Source organism: Capra hircus, chromosome 3, assembly GCF_001704415.2.
Source record: "Capra hircus breed San Clemente chromosome 3, ASM170441v1, whole genome shotgun sequence".
In the NCBI taxonomy this organism is placed as follows: Eukaryota; Metazoa; Chordata; class Mammalia; order Artiodactyla; family Bovidae; genus Capra; species Capra hircus.
The window spans coordinates 66849566-66864047 of record NC_030810.1 but is presented as its reverse complement, the minus strand read 5'-3'; the positions used below and the strand labels follow the sequence as shown (position 1 = coordinate 66864047).

At 41.9% G+C, this 14482-nt stretch overlaps 1 protein-coding gene across 1 annotated transcript in view; it reads right to left on the bottom strand.

Moving 5' to 3' along the window:
* Positions 1–14102, bottom strand: part of LRRC8B (leucine rich repeat containing 8 family member B) — a 74591-nt gene extending 60489 nt beyond the window's left edge. The window contains exon 1 of the mRNA XM_018045726.1: positions 14035–14102. The gene's annotated coding sequence lies outside the window, so the exon portion shown is untranslated. The remainder of the gene's footprint in view (positions 1–14034) is intronic.

Sequence of the window (14482 nt, the reverse complement as noted above, 5' to 3'; positions counted from 1 at the left end):
TCTCTCGTTTCTAGTCAGAGGACACGCAGGTTTTGAAGCTGTCTTAATGCATCTGGGCTGCTATCCCAAAGATTGGGAGGCTTAATCAATAAACATTTATTTCTCATAGTTCTAGAAGCTAAGGAGTCCGATATCAAGTGCCAGAAGAGTCAGTGTCTGGTGAGAGCTCACTTGCTGGTTCACAGACAGACTGCTTCTGTGTCCACAAATGGTGGGAGGGGCAATGAAGTTCTCCTGAGTCTCTTTCACAAAGGCACAACTCCCATTCCTGAAGGTTCTACTCCTGCGATTTAATTACCTCTCAGCTGTCTCCCCAGCACCATCACCTTAAGGGTTAGGTTTTAACATATGACTTTGCTGTAGCAGAAGCTATGATTTTCAAAGTTCCAGCTCCCACTCTAGTCTCTGGTGCTCTCACTCCTCTGCTCACGACACAAAGGGGAAGAGCTGACTTTGGCAGGGAGGACCACACTGGGTCTATACTTAAAACACACAAAGTGTGAGGCCGATTTAGAGCTTATTTTCACATCAGTGTAAGAGCCATTATAGCAGATAAAATTGGCAAAATACTATTTCATCAGGCAAAAGGAAAGGAGCCATTGACCAAAGCAGCAAGAATTTAGAGTCAAAAAGAACTTCAGGCCTTCATGCTACAATGCAACAGAAAAACAGAATATTCATCTTTGTTAGCTCCAAATTTGATTCATGTCCTATGACTTTATATACTAAACCACTGTGCTAAATTATTTCCCTTGTACATAAAACACAGACATAAAATATGAGCAATGTAAAACTTAAAACATAATTTAAAAAAATTTAGAAATAACTGTCCAAAAGATGGAACTGATTAACTGGAATATTTTATTTAATCTTTGGGTATTTCATTATGGATGTCCAAGAATCTGATACATGAAGATGTATTAAAGAATGATCATGCATGCAGAAGGTTTAAAGGGAAGCCCAAGAGGGAGGGGATACATGTATACTTACAGCTGATTCACATTGTTGTGTGGAAGAAACCAACACACACTGGAAAGCAATTATCCTCCAATTAAAAATAAAAGTAAATACCTGTGGGCACCTTCTCCCAGATTTTATGGAAAATACTAGTTTCCACAATGCAGGGAAAATATTTAATTGTAATTCTAAAACAAGCAAAATAAGTACACATTAGTTTAACCTCTTATTTAAAAAAATTCAAACCAAATGGGACCAAATACTGCAAGCTATCAGTAATTAAGATAAATCTTATTCATTTTTTAAAAAGTCTAACACAGGCTAAGCATCTTGAAGGCAGGAAAACCTAGGCTGGCAAATCTCTAATGGGAGGTAAAGCTGAACAGTGCTAACTCAGGTAATAGGACTGATGACTGGTAACCCTTAAAACCAGTTCGTGATTCTGTCCCCTGTAACATGCTTCAGTAGATTTGAGTTTTGCAGTGCGGTGACTATATGGCATTGGTATCTGTACTACATCCCCCCACAAGCCCCCACTACTCTTTGCTCACCTTCATGACTCTGGGTAAAGAAAGGTTTGGGGAAGAGGAGAGCAATGGGAAAAGCAGGGCCTGAATCAGCTCAGGATGCCAGTGCCCCTCCCAGTTGGGCTGGTCCAGTTCCACCACCAATAAAGAACAAGCCTGAAAAAACCTAGGTCCCTTTTCAGCACTGTGAACCACGCAGGAGGTGCTTATTACATCCGCTTTGTTCTCCATTTCTATGATGCCCATCACCATAGTAACAAGGCACACAGATGGAAAAGTAGGCTAGAAATACCCAGAAATGGAGGTGGGGATGGGGAATATGGGAGAAAGGGCTTTTCACTGGTTAAGAGAGAAGAGGATACAATTCTTCTATCAACATAACATTAAGGGGAACTTCTAATGGAAAAAAAGTAGGTTTTCTTTAAGAGAGCAACAATAGAAAGCAGCCTAAAATTTCAGTAAGTATCAGCATTTTGTAGGAGATGGAGTTGGAAAGTTTTGAAGGTTTTAAAAGCCAGATGTATTTTATTAGAAAATCTTGCATGCAAATCAAAACCTTTACATGGCATAGAATTTTGAAAATTATACACTCATTCCGATTACTACTTAAAATTTTTGGTTATTTCATAGTACTAAAAGTTGAGACATCTGTGACGGAAGTGTGGCTGGGAAGATAAGTTGACACAATGAATATTTTCCTGAAACTGACAAGTTTATCTTTGAAGTTTTTGTATAAAATGTCCAAAGGGGAAATCATTGGGTGGGTTGGTGAGGGCGACTGTTGTGTCACCCTAGGAAGTCACTGTGCCTGTTGAAACTGGGACAAGGCCTTTCCCACCACCAATCCCTCTGGTGTCTGTACACAGACCTTCAAAGGCACTGCTAGTCCCTATTAGGTCTGTAAGAAAACATTCCCACTCCAAGATCTCCATTTTTGTTTTTTCCTTTTCTGCTACCAGCCTGAGTTCTCCTCACTGAAAATTTTCTAAGACATTTGGAATACTTGGGATATTATTTATGTTGTTATGGGTCAGGAAATGGGAAAAGGAGCTACACTTAGCCACATAAGCTACTTGGGGAGGTTTGGGGAGGTTTTCTACATAAATAAAAGCAGTACACACACACACACACACACACACACACACACTGCAGCCCGTTGTTTATGACACCCCCCCCCCACATACACACACCCCCACACACCCCCCCCACCCCCCCACCCACCCACCAGGAAAATCTTCATGGAGTAAATTGAGAGTTTAACAACCTAGCAACTTTGTTGTTGTTTAGTCGCTCAGTCGTGTCCGACTCTTTGTGACCCCAAGGACTGTAGCTTGCCAGGCTCCTCTGTCATGGGATTTCCCAGGCAAAAATACTGGAGTGGGTTGCCATTTCCTTCTCCAGGGGATCTTCCTGACCCAGGGATCAAACTCAAGCCTCCTGCATCTCCTGCACTGCAGGCAGCTTCTTTAATGCTAAGCCACCAGGGAAGCCAGCTAGTTGTGACACTGGATGATTTTCGCTTTGCTTTTTTCAAACTTACTGTCTTATCAGTAGAAAGAAAAACTGAGAACAGAAATAATGAACCTGAAGTGCTATAAGGATGATTTCAAGGCATGTTAAAATGTTATGCATATGTGTTGTATTATTCTGGAAAAGACCCTCAAGGATACCTACAATATAAAAAAGTTAAAAAGAGATACTCGTTAAAATCAATACTGTATGTCAGATTTGCTTATTGTCTATCTTCCCTCCTCTAGGATGCACACTCCATGCAAAAAAACCTTTTTTATGTTTTCTTCATTGTTGGATTTATCTCCAGGGCTGGCATAATGCCTGGCAAATATTAAGTGCCCCCAAAAATACTGAATAATTTTTTTAATCCATAAAATGAAGAAAAGCAGATTCAAAATTCAAATACATCTTTTTTCTTTTTAAAAAAGCTGAGGGCCTGCTAAGTACAATGTACTCTACTAAACATTTGTGAGCATATTTATCTTAATTTTTATACGACCACTTTACAGCAAGTTTTCTAATCTTTACAGCCTTCTATAAAACGACTCTGGGAAAAGGAAGCAGCCAATATACATAAAAAAAGTTGCTTTATCGGGTACCAGATCTGCAGCTAACATGTGGAGTGCACTGAAACAAGCCACATATCCCCTTATAAACCCAGTATGCATATTTGCATCATGGGAATAATACTTGACCTGTCTTCCACAAGTCATCAGGAGAATAAATGTGAGTATAAATGCTTCAGTATTTTAGAAGCAACGTCAAAAAATACAGTGGGGGATCTGTAAGTGTTTCGGGAGAGATTTGCTACAAACTGGTGGGAGAAGGCAAGGGCACAGCAGACCTCTGAACAGTGTCTTTACATACATGGTGTTGAAAGCATCTAGAATCAAGAGGAGCCCAGGAAAGACTTCTTAATCAATGGGATTATGGCCAGGCTTAACTCCTCTCCCTTCAGAATGCATTAATCTGCAAAAAAAAAAAATGCCCTAAATCTAGCTTGGGACCAAACCTTTTGGCATGTAATCCACAACCTCCTCTTTGGAAAAAATAAAAAATAAAAACCTAGTATTTCTGATAAAATGCTGCAGAAAAAAATTTTTCAATGGGACTAATTAGAAATCAGTTACCTACTGACCTATGCGACTGTCAGTCAAACATCTGTTGATCTTTACCAACATTCTATTTGTATCTAGTCTACCTAACAATGGGTATAAAAAGTATTTCTAAATATTCTAGGAGAGATTAGCTTCCATCAAGTCTTTTTAAAACAGTGATTCACTCTAACCATGTTCTTTCCCTGTTGAATATTCCTGTCCACCAAGAAGAAATTTTTATATTGGCTTATTAGGGGCATTTTCCCTTAGAGTTGATAGCTAATTTGACAGGAAAAAGTTTTCTTCAGCACCCAATCAATTGGTCTACAAAGTGAGGTATGGGATTTGGAGGGCCTTTTGTTTTCAGAAGGGGTAATCCGGTAGAATCTACATTCGGATCACCAGTTAACCCCTGTCTAAAAGTACCTGCTTCTGGGACTTCCCTGACTGCCCAGTGGTGAAGACTCGGTGTTTCCACTGCAGGAGGCACAGGTTCAATCTCTGGTCGGGGAACAAAGAGCCTGGGCATGCCTCGCAGCATAGCTTAAAAATAAAGTATCTATTTCAGAACACCTGACGTCCAGTCGGTTCCTTCCGGCCATCTCCCTTTTCCCTTTTCATAGTCATCCTCTCCCCACACTCCATAAGAAAGGCAAACGTTTCATTTCTGCTTATGGCACACTGCCTTGGGGAGTAAAAATCTCCAGACCCCAAGCTGAGGGTCATTTGAGATAACTGTAGGGTTATAGATGTTAAGAAAGTGAATGACTTTGAAGACTGAAACATCCTTTTGGGAGTTAAGGAAAAGTATTCATTTCTCTGCTTCAAACAACATGGGAGGGAGATATAACCAAGTCAGACAGCAGAACTTGGATAATCATTTCTTTGATCAATTACTAAGTAATTTTGGCATACACCTCAGAAGTTTAAAAAACAGAGTGGAATTATAATGCCTTCATTTTCATATACATATGGGAAAGTGTCTTAAGCATTTACATTTAAAAAGAAAACTTGACTATGAAGCCTATCTTATCTTAGCAATATGAAATATTTACTTATGCATGAATATTTTTAAGTCCTGGGCATCTCATCAAGAATTTATTTCCCATAAAATTTTACCTATGCTTAATAATTATTTATCAAAATTCTAATATACTTGTCTGGTCAGCTGTATATTAGTCAAAATCATAAAAACTCAATCCAAATGAAATTTTATGTAACATTTAGAGCCTTATAGTCACAAGAACTTCAAAAAATATGTTGCGTGTATATGTGTGTTACAAGAGTATGATAAGGAATTCAATGAAAGATTTTCAAACATAAGAATGTTACATGGGGAGTAAGTTTTTTTTGGGGGGAGGGAAGTAAGTTTTATAGAAGAAATGTATTCCACAAGGGAAATAACTATGTAAAATTTCCAGCTTTTCTAAACAAGCTTGTTTTTGTCTTTTTTTTAATGGATAGCATGGTAGATACAAAATCATTTTAGTGTTTAACTTAAACTGGGTACATTAGAAAAGATGTCTTTCTAAATCAATATTTATATATCACAGGTGCCACCTTTTACAACTATAAAAAATTTAGATAAAACTTTTAAAACACATGAAGAGGAGAGACAGTGTTTCAAAATCCTTTTAGGGGGTATTGGATGAAAAACATTCATATACTTTGTTCTAAACCGCCTGTAAACCAAGAACTTGTGCTGACCATCTAAAATTCTGACTTCTGATAGAATGATAAAGCCAGAGTTATTTTAGAAAAGTTCCAAGAGCCGACTCAAGCCTGTCCTGCAAATGGCCAAATCCAGAACTCTGAACACAATAAATGTTCAGTAAACACTAGCTCACTGACAAAATATTTCGGTCATTCAATTGATGCCTACTACCAGCATATATCGGAGAAGGCAATGGCACCCCACTCCAGTACTCTTGCCTGGAAAATCCCATGGATGGAGGAGCCTGGTAGGCTGCAGTCCACGGGGTCGCTAAGAGTCGGACACAACTGAGTGACTTCACTTTCACGCATTGGAGAAGGAAATGGCAACCCACTCCAGTGTTCTTGCCTGGAGAATCCCAGGGATGGGGGAGCCTGGTGGGCTGCCGTCTATGGGGTCGCACAGAGTCGGACACGACTGAAGTGACTTAGCAGCAGCAGCACCACCAGCATATATATGATAATTCTTCTTCCTACTTCTAACCTTCAAGGAAATCTTTCAAATTTTCAAATACCAGTCAGAAGAATGTTATTGAAACAAAGCCCTGGACTAGATAATAAGTACACTGAGTTTTATTGCCTAATTCTTTCCCAGATATCAATTTACATGCCAAGTATAATGCCTGGCTCAGGAAGCTCAATCAGAGGATGAACAAAATAATCTTTATAGGAAGTGTACAAGGCTCGGAGGCAGCACAGAGAAGGGAATCAGGATCTCTTGGAAGTAGTAGGCAGAGGGAAGGATCTGGAATGGTCTTCCAGAAAAAGTATGCTTGAACTGACTCCTGAAACATGAGCAAGTGACAAGGGGATATGAACACCACAGATAGAGAGAAGGCAAAAAAAAAAAAAAAAGTGCAGGGGGCCATGGAGTGGAGCCACCTGGCTACCTCTTACCTTCCTCTTGCACTGCAAACAGTTTAGGATGCCTGGTGCATGGGCTGTGACTGCATGCTGCATCCACAGTGCATGCGTTGGTGATTTAGAAATGATGACGGGTGAGAGGCGAAACTGGAGACCTGAAGACGCCGGCAGAGGAAGACTGTACTATATGGCTCTCCAAGGCATTTGGACTTGATGCTTTGACAAAGCAAGTCATTAAAGGATTATTAAACCAGGCAGTGGTGGTATGAAATTTACCTTTCATAATCATTATTTTCCTCTTGTGCGGACAACGAATTGGGGGTGGGGTGGGGTAGAAGACTGGAAAGACTACAAACTGAACTACTGGTTGCAGGCAATAAGCAGCGGGCCTGGAAAAGACTCAAGGCAGTCAAGAAGCTGTGAAGGAAGGGTGCTGATGGGAGGGACCCGAAGGATACGGCCTCTGGACAAACTGGTTACCAGAATGTATAGAGCAGTTTAACAGGGAACAAAGCAAAGAGAAGACCAGAATGAGTTCTAAGTATTTAGGGCTATATAATTGGGCAAATGGTATTGCTATTTGCAAAAATATGAAATCTAAAGATGAACAGCAAGTTTGGGGTGGGGAGAGGATCTTCAGTATATACTAACTCCAGCTCCTCATTGTTCTGTGAGGCAGGTAGCACAGATGCTATTATCCCCATTTTATGTTCAAAGGGCTAATTTTTTTGCCCCAAGCCATATGTAGCAGTCTGAGGAGTTTTACTACATACCAGGCTTAAGAGCGGGTATACTAGGGAGACAAGGTCCTTGCTTTCACAGAACTTATATTCTGGTAGGGACAAGCCAGCAAACAATAAACCAAAGCCTGAAAGACTACAATGAGGGCAGGCAGATGTATTTTATCCGAGGTGATCAGGGAAAGGATCCCTGAGATCACTGAAGCCAACTATTCACTGAAAAGGAAGCAGTTAGACAGACTCATAAGGGAAGGGGGTCCAGGCAATGGAGAAGTCCCTGGTGTAGTAACAAGGCTGGCATGTCCTGAGGGAGGAATTCCAACTACCAGGCTAGTGGTTAGCCAGAGGAAGTCCCAGCTCCAAAGGCATTCCTGGGAGGGTGAAGTTAAAAGGCTTGCGGCCCCTTAGGGCAGTGCTAGCAGAACACAAATTCTCTGGGAACCTGCCCACCAAGCACAGCACTGCACATCTAGAAACTGCATCATGACTCACCCACACTTTTCAAAGACAAATCACTTGCTCAGTTGCCTATCTGGGCACTGAAACAGGGGCCAGGAACAAACTCAGTTTTGCCTACAGAGATGAACTTTAAAGTTTTTAGATGGACGAAATTCAACATAAATGGTATCTGCTCAGAGCAAGACACAACCTGAAGTCCAATGGCAGGCAGCTCTGTCCCTCAGGCTCAGTCATGCCTTAACATGTTACGTGGGAGCAGAGCCTCCCAGACACTCTCCAAAGCCCGCAAAGGGATGAGAGACGCAACACTTCTCCCAAAAGATGCCCCCATTAGCTCAGCTGGAAAGCACAAGGAAAAATGGTATACCACTGTCAAGGTGCTAAGCTGGGTCTACCTATGCAAGCCTGAAAGCCTTGGAGAGATGGGATGGTGGGCAGCCTGTGGGCCCTGAGATGGGCCATCCCAAGCTCAGTAATGCAGCCCACTCTACAGAAAACACTGGTTTTGCCTCCCAGCCTGTGGTCATCATCCACTGCTGCTTCATGGGTTACCTATTCGTCTGTCAACATTCATGTAACCCTGTCCAGCCAAAGGTCTTCAAATTCCACTCACTAAGGGTGATGCAGATGAATCCTCTGACCCTCTCAAAAGACCCTATTTTACTGCCTATTTTCTCAGATGCATTTGCTTGGTGTATCAAAAATAAAAAACATATCTGAATTTAAAGCTTGTCACTAAAGCATAAATAAATTATAAAATAATTAAATTATTCTTGAATTATGTAGCCCCTTCCAGAGACTCACATGGAGAAGTTATATATTATGTACACGTATTTTAATGACGGCTCCAAATGATATGCCTTCTCTGGTATGGTGCTGGAAATGTGTGGGACACTCTCATCCGTGCTCGGACTATGCTCATCTCATGTCAGAGCTTATTTCAAACCACACTCCCACAATACTTCTTTGCTTCTGCTCACTGGACGACTTTTTCCTAAAGACACCATTCAACTTCTGACCATAAGATATTTGCACATACTTTCATAGCACCTGTATGTACATCTCCTTCCTGACCATGTTAAGTGGCAATTTTTTTCATTTATTTGCAGTGATTGATTCTTCTGTCTCCCCTAGTACCTTGCAACCCCCACGGTGGCAGGGACCATGTATATTTTTGCTTACTGCTATGTCCCTAGAACCTGGCATAGTCATATCTGGTACACAGTAGGTGCTTAACAAACATGCCGAAAAAAATACTATGACATATACTCACTGGTGGGAATGATTCTGCTTCTGAGAGTGGATCTGCCAAAATCACTCAAATCAAGGCTGAAGAAGGTTAAGGCTGAGCTATTCTGGTTTTTTTTTTTTTTTTTTAAAGCAAAGACTTTGGTGCTATTCAAGGTTTAAACTGATTTTGGGGACAATTCTCAAAAAGTCTGACTAAAAATTTAACAACACTCATTTAGATATGTATGGAGATGACCAATTTTAAAACTTCTTTTTAATGGAATAAGAGTTTATTTTCTGAAAGGTTCACCTAGATTGGGCCAAATTTTAAAAGAAAAGCTAGCACTTTATCACGCAATTTCTTAGGCACTCTAAATACATTTTTTCCATACTCCTCATAATCTGAATCTTAACCCAGGTTTCCAGATGAGGAAAGGAAACTGAGGGTGCAAGAGGCTGAGGTTACATACTGAGTGACAGAGCTAGGATTTTTATCTAGCTATATTTGATTCCAAGAGCTATATCTTAAATCTTAGCCACCCTTTAAGCTAAGAAGCAGATGCTGACATTGAGTCATAATGTGTTACTGCCTCCCATGATAAGGAACCTGACTATAGTCTAGTACCATCAATTGGGGTCAATATTTAAAACGGGATTTGGATACCAATGATGTGGTAGCAGAGAAATGAGATAATTTATGAAAAAGGAGTAAGGAGGAACATTCCCATGTTTTAGCTTGTCTTAAGACTGTCTCAAATAAGAACAATATTTCCTAGTCTCTATCCTAGCTGCTGCTGCTAAGTCGATCTAGTCATGTCCGACTCTGTGTGACCCCACAGATGGCAGCCCACCAGGCTCCCCCGTCCCTGGGATTCTCCAGGCAAGAACACTGGAGTGGGTTGCCATTTCCTTCTCCAGTGCATGAAAGTGCAAAGCTAGATGAGGTCATATTACTCAAAGTCTGGTCAATGAGATGTAATAAGAAGTGTATGACAGCCTCCAGGAAATTTCCTTAAGAGACTCTGGGCTCTTGCTTTTTTGCCCTGTCTTCTTTCCTTCCTTCCTTCTTTCTTCCTTTCTAAACTTGGAACCTAAATGTGATGGCCAAAGCTCCCCTTTGGATCACAAGATTGAGGGTCTGATTTGATGTCTGAGGTTCTAAAAGGTGGAACCAGCATAGGTCTGAAAAGATTTGCAAAATCATAATACGAGCTCTAGACTATCTCTCTGCACTTTTCTTTAAAGTGAAAGAGAAACAAACATCGCTTTGTTTAATTAAGCCATTGTTCTTTGTGGTCTCTGCAACTGGCAGCTAATCTTAACTAATCCAGTAACTCATCCAAAGTGATACAGTGTAGGGTTCAAATCCAGGCCCATCAATCTGCATAGCTTATGCTCTTAGGTGGAAGCCTGAAGAATTCTTGATTATAATCTGCAATAGATTTGAGGGGGAAGTGTATAAATGCTGAAAAAAATATGACAGAAGAAAAGAAGGTTTGAATATGCTCTCAAATCTTCCTACCTGAGAGACCATCAAAGGGAATATGCTACTTGACAGTAAAGAATTTAGTCTCCATCAGAGATGGTCAGAGGAAGATCTCAGTCACCTGTGTGGAGCTGGAAAGATAAGTGAAATACAAGCTTTGCAGCTGATGATGTCTCTGACAGATACTGTTGACCAAGAAGTAGGCACTGTAGAACAAAGCCCTGAAAATGGCCACAGGATGAAACAAACACAACAAAGAATTAAAAGAACCCTGAAACTGAAGAAGCAGGAGATGAAGTTCAAAGATACAGAGTCTGGAAAGAACCAAGGAGAACCACGTGACCCACAGCAAGGCTTAAGGGCCAAAAAGGCAAAAGGAAAGGTCAAGGTTGAAGCTCTGACAACTCATTTTTATTCATTTCCTTTACACGCATTCACAAAAGCACTGAAGAAGTGAATTTAAATTCTGTTGCAATTGAGCAGAATCCTAAATAAGAGGAAGTCATAGAACAGGGAGTTTATTATTTCCCTTTGTTCAATTTCTAAATGAACAGCACTGATAAGAACTTAGCAGACAGATTTCAGTGACTGCAGACAGGACCAATTTTATTTACGATCAATCTTAATGATCCAGAAAAGGAAAAAATAAGTTGTTATGTTTGCCAAAGACATTAGTTTAAACACCTTGTAAAAACCTGTCATAATAAAGGCACATAGGAAGTTTAGAAAATATAGATGAGAAATAAAATGCAAGTGGCATAAAGGAAAAGGCAGCAATTTGAAAACAGACATGACAGAAATTAGAATACACTTGACAATTCATTAAAGAAACCCTTCACTATAACTGGGCCTGAGTGGTCATGGGTTTATAATGTTTGCAGAACAAGCAGTACTCCCTGAGTCAAGAAAGCAGAGGGGACACGCTATATAGAAGGCACCGGAAACCATGCCATTGAGTCTGGGGTAGCAGGACAGAGTCAGCATATATTTGTTTCTGATAATACTAGTGTATGCTAGAAGGATGCTGGAAAGAGAAAAAAAATTTGGAAATTCAACTTGAGAGACACTACATGAACATCAGAGATTAGATTAAATAGGCTATTTTTATGGGCAGTTAAAATCTAAAAGAAAATAAAAATATTCAGATACTATCAAAATAGATTCATAAATTACAAAAACTTGTTTATAAATAAAAATTTCAGCTCAAACAAGAATCTTTCACATATTAAAATATTTCCAACCTTCCACACCAGAAAATAAAAAATCACAAATTTCAAGCCACTTACAGGAAAATACCCACACAGTCTAAAAAAATCTAGAGCCATAAAGTAATATTATTCAGTGCTTAAAAAAAAAGTTGTCAAGCCATGAAAAGACATGGAGGAAACCTAAATGCATAATATTAAAAGTGCAAGAAGCCCATCTGCAAAGGCTCCAGGCTGATTCCAGCTATTTGACATTCTGGAAAAAAGGAAAGTGTGGACACAGTGAAAATATCAGTGGTTGCCAAGGGTGAGGCAGGCAGCAGGAATGAACAGGAAGATCACAGAGGATTTTTAGGGTAGTGATCATACGATACAGGATCATACTTGACGGTATTATAATGGCAGATACACGTTGTTACACAGTTGGCTAAATCCACAGAATGTATGACACTAACAGTGAACTCTAAACTATGGTCTTTGGATGATGATGTCTCAGTGTAGCTTCATCTATTGTATCAAGTGTCTCACTCTAGTGGGAGATGTTGATAATGGGGGCAGGGGGTATATGAGAACTCTCTGCAGTTACTCTCAGTTCTGCTGTGAGCCTAAAACTGCTTTAAAAAATAAATTCTCTTTAAAAAACAAAAAACAAAAAAACACCTTAGAAGACCTGATACCTTTTTTTCAGTGATATTCAATAGAACCCTTTCATTCCGAGGCTTCAGAGGAATGAAACAGCACTGGGGAGGGCAATGGTTTTTATAAAGCAAATCTTAACAACTAGTCAAATGAAATCATTCTCGACATGCGAATCTTCACGCTAGGCTGGATGTGCTGGGACACTTTTCCAACTTAAGCAAAAAAGAACAAGTTTCAAATAATAAAAAATTTAATTCTAACATGTAGTAAATGGATAGTAGGTATCATGACTCAACTGCACACTCAGAGACAACTCTGTCCCCCTCATTACCTGAACTAAGAGTAACATCAGACATGCTAGGACGAATATTCTTAAATCACAGAGGCCCAGTCACTTGTGGGATTGGTTGTCATTTCACATTCCTTCAAGGGTGAAGCTGTTGACTAGGAAACCAGGAGTAAAAGGAAGTCACCTTGACACTCACAAATCAAAGAGCACTTGGGGTTCTCTCAGGAGGTTCGACCTCAGCACCTGGAAGTTATTGTAGTTAAATAATTAGACTGCAGTTTGGTTGCTTCTATGTACTACAACCTAACTAGGAGGTTCAGGAGACCTAAAGGTTAGGAGACCTCATAGTCTGATAAAGACACACCATTTCCTCTTAAAAAAAAAAAAAAGTGAATAGTGTCTATTTTAAGTTGGTAACCTATTTGCAAATTAAATTTTCATACCGGTATCTTTTTATGGATTTAAAAAAGTTTTTGGCAAGCCGAATTTACTCAAGAAAGTTGAAGTGTAGGTTTTTGTTTTTAAATTCGGGTTTGGCCTTTTTGGGGGGAGGTGGGAAGGGGGCTGCCTACAGGGTCTTCCTGACCACAAAAAGTCTTCCACACACGTCATCTGACTAAAGGCAACCTATGGACTTTGGGAAGTCAGCGGAGGACATAGTGATGAGCCAACACTGAGCCTCCTCCCTTCTGACCTCTCGGCACCTGCTTAGCTGCAGCCTAGGAAGGGGAAACTCAGATTCTCTCTCGAAAACGGTAGAAGTTGCTCCCTTCTCCCTCAAACAAACAAATGAGTGCCAACACCACCATCAAACAGTAGGTGAACAACTGTATAATAGGTTTCCCAAGAGCAGAAAAATGTGTGCCAATGAACAGCACCAGGGCAGGGGGCAAAGGAAAGCGACCCAAGCGCGGACGCCCTCCGGACAGGTCTGCTCACCTAGGGAGGGCGAGACTCCAGCCCGGGGAAACCAGAACCCGGTTCCCGCCCCGCCCCGAGGGCTCACACTCAGGTGTAGCGCCGCGATTATGGGGGAGACAGCGTCCATTCCTCCGGCTCCGAATGACCCCAGCACTCCGGAGGAGTCACGGGCATCACTCCCACTCTCCTGGAGACAAGGGAGTGGCAAAACCGCTTCTCATCTCTCCCGCCCAGCCACTTGCCCACAGGCTCGGCTCTCAGGTGAGGCGAGAACAGGTAACCGCACCTGCTCGGCCAACCCCACCTGCTGCGTCCCCTCGCCCTGCTCTCTGCCTCCATCACCTGGATCGGCTCCGGTCCTCCTCCGTGACCGGGGGCGTCCGGCCCCGACCTACCTGCGCGCCTCCGGCCCCGGGCGCCGGCGCTCCCCACGGCGTCCGCCCCGCGCCGCTTCGGGCGCGCGGGCGGCGGCCCCGCGCCCGCACTTCCTCGGCGCCGGCTGCTGCGGGCTCAGCGGGAAGCCCCAGCGCTGCCCGGCTCACCGCCTCCAACCGGCTCCATTGTGACGCGGCGAGTTCCGCTGGCCAATCGGGGCGCGGCGGCGCGAACCGCTGACTAAGTTCGCGGGGGAAGGAGGAGGGGACTGGGCGGAGGCAGGAGGCGGAGGTGGCCGCGGCCGAGCGGCATTGGCGGTGGAGGAGGAGTAGGAAAAGAAGAAAAGGAATGCGGCTGTTTCGGTAGTTGCTCCTGCTGTTAAATTTGCAGCAGCCTTGGCCCGAGTGGTTTGCCCAGCTTAGGAACTGCGGGAACCTGTGACTCACCTCTTGCTGATGGAAACAAAGC